Below are 3,138 nucleotides of genomic sequence, written 5' to 3' on the forward strand. Positions count from 1 at the left end.
CGCCTTGCCTCTTACTAAGTTGACCTGGAATGGGGTCAAATTCGAGTGGGATAAGCATTGTGAACGGAGTTTTCAGGAGCTTAAGCAGCTTCTTATTCATGCCCCCCTGTCATTGCTCTTCCGGACGATAGCAGTGAGTTTAAGATTTACAGCGATGCATCTTTATTGGGATTGGGTTGTGTTCTGGTGCAACATGGGAAAGTAATCGCCTATGCTTCCAGGCAACTTAAAATCACGAGAAAAACTACCCCACTCATGATCTGGAGCTCGGAGAGGTGGTTTTTGCTCTAAAGATCTGGTGACATTACTTAAGGTAGAAAAGGTGGATGGAACTCATTAGTGATTACGACTGCACTATCGAGTATCATCCTGGACACGCCAATGTCGTAGCGGATGCACTTAACCGGAAGCCTTATGGGAAGCTTGACTCCCTTCGAACCATCCATGTTCCACTATTGTTTTCTCTTCGAGAAACAGACGTTACCGTGACACCAGATCCACAAGGAGCCTTACTAGCACATTGCCAAGTTAGACCTATTTTGGTGGATATGGTTAGGGAAGTTCAAGAACTTGATCAACAGTGTGCGTATAAAGAAAAAGGTATTGGATGGGTCGAGACAAGATTTTTCCTACTTACTCACATGATGTTTCTCAAAAGATTTTATAGGTATTTCAGCTTTGGTGTAACTGAACCATATGCAAATTGACTAATGATATACCTAATAATTGATATCATGCATCCTCCAGCACCCAAAGCAAAAACCATGGTTACCCATTATGCAGAAAAAGCCAAATGTAGCAAAAGTGCGACAAGAACCATACGTTCAAGACTTTAACACACAAGAAGCTCTGTGAGTAAATTTGTTTGACAAAAAGAATTCCATGATCGCATTGTCATATGAAAAACTTCTTTAAATATTGATTCCATCTAATCCAATGGCCAAATGCTTAAATTAGAAAAAAAATTCTTTAACCCAGATTTTTAAAGTTAAAATCATAAAAATTTGAATAAAGAAAAGAGAACCCAAAAACCAAAGCTGAAACACATATGTGGAAAACTCACCAAGAAAACCAAGCTTTTCTAGGTTTACAATTTCTTCAAATTAGAACGGGAGTAAAGCTTTTTTGGTATAAATTTTCTTCAAATTAGAACGAAATTTAGCTTGAATTTTTCCAAGAATTCACCAACTCAATAATATACTCATGCAATTATACAAAACAAAGTCGACCAAACTAAGGTGCACATTCAACCTAAAATGATTTACTCATGCAGTTATATGTAGTAGGAGGGATGAGCCAAAATTATGTTATCGGGGTGGGCTTGACAACCAAACAAAAGAATTCAGTTAAAAAGTTCTACCAATTTACCAAAACTGTCCTTTTTTTTAATAGGAATGTAACTTTCATTAAAAGAAGAAACCCCTCACATAGCCCAAAACTGTCTTTTATTTTTTATTTTTTATTTTTTATTTTATAGGAAAGTAACTTCATTAAAGGGAGAAACCCCTCACACAGCTAGAGCAAATACAATTAAAATGGAGGGCCAAGTTTTCTTCCATAGGAAGACAAAGGTTATCTATCTTAAGCCCAACAGATGCCACAACATCCGCAATAAAATTTGCTTCCCTGAAAGCATTACTCCACTTGATATCTTGGAAGGACGAGGCACACCACATGATGTCTTCAATAATAGATCTCAAATTTCATAGCACTTCATAGGCACCACGAACAACATCAATGATAAGCTTAGAATCATCCTTCACTATCACGTGTGTCAAGCTTATCCTTCTAGCCCATATCAGAGCCTCACGTCACGCTAGAGCCTCATCAACGTTAATGGTGGTAGACCCCAAGTTCATAGCAACGGCTAGGATAGGTTTGGAATGCTAGTTCCTAATAATGAAGCCTCTGGCAGCCAAGGAGTTAGACACTGACCAATTGAAATTTATTTTAATGCAAGGAGACATTGGACATTTCCACTTGATCAAGTTATTTGCAACTGGCACTTTTGCACTCTCTAGATTAGCAACATTATCCTTGAAATAATCATTAGCTGTAGCCATAACACGAAGAAAATATCTACTGTGCAAAGGCTTTTCATTCTTGAAAAATGCTGCCATTTCTATCATTTCATATTTTCTAGAAAATAGCCAACGCTTTACTTAAGTTACTTGCAACATTCTTATTCCGATGAGAGAGGTCTTTAAGCCAGTCACTTATCTTGAGGTTAGTATCAATATTTGAAAATCATGTATCATTGGAGCAACTCCAAACTTACTTAGCATACTAACAATGGAGAAACAGATGATCTTGATCATCCTTGTGGTTGTTGTACAAAGGACACTTAGTAACCATATTTGTTATGAACTTGCTTAGTTTCTTCCTAGTTTTGATGAGGCTCTAGGCAAACAACTTTACTTTGGGAGGCAAAATTTGTTTCCAAACTCTGTTGAGAAGACCTTGAACCGGCAAAGGGCCAAGATCTTCCATTTGGAGCCCAAGTCGCAAATTTAACCGAGAACCTACCATTAGTACTTAGACCCTAAACAACAGAGTCCTTGGAAGGATAAAGAGGGATAGGAATGTCACAGATTTTGTTAACAATATAATTGTCTATCACTTGACTTAAATTGTCTCTATCCCAATGACAATTAAAAATAAACTCTGCAACCTTCATGCCACATTGGATTCTATGTCTTTGATTCTTTGGTATGAGATGGAAGAGAGGGTGAAGAAAAATCCAGTTATGAGTTCATAACACAGAATGTCCTTGACACACCCTGATCGGAGTCGAGACGTGTTGGCCGTCATGTGAGGGTGATGTAACCGAGTGCTCAACAGAAGTAATGCTAATAAAAGAGATGTGAATAATTAAAAACCAAAACTAAACTTTGAAGGGAAAATTATGAGTTTTCACATATAGGGATTTCAAAATGACTATCATGCATATACAAATCAAATTTAATATATGAAAGCAGCGGAAGCATTTATAACAAATTATCAAAGCTATAGTCAGGCAAATCCCCTTCAAGGTTCATAGGTTTATATATAATGCATCAAAACAATTTTAGAGAAGAACAAAGTGAAGGTTTAGTCTAATACCTCTTGATCTAGACTTGAGACCAAGGATGGACCACC

General features: G+C 37.3%; 1 pseudogene; it reads right to left on the reverse strand.

Annotated features, from left to right (window-relative positions):
• Positions 1–1,490: 1,490 nt before the first annotated feature.
• LOC126602955 (uncharacterized) lies at positions 1,491–2,247 on the reverse strand (annotated as a pseudogene).
• Between the last annotated feature and the right edge of the window lie 891 nt (positions 2,248–3,138).

This window comes from Malus sylvestris, chromosome 15 (assembly GCF_916048215.2).
Source record: "Malus sylvestris chromosome 15, drMalSylv7.2, whole genome shotgun sequence".
Lineage (NCBI taxonomy): Eukaryota > Viridiplantae > Streptophyta > Magnoliopsida > Rosales > Rosaceae > Malus > Malus sylvestris.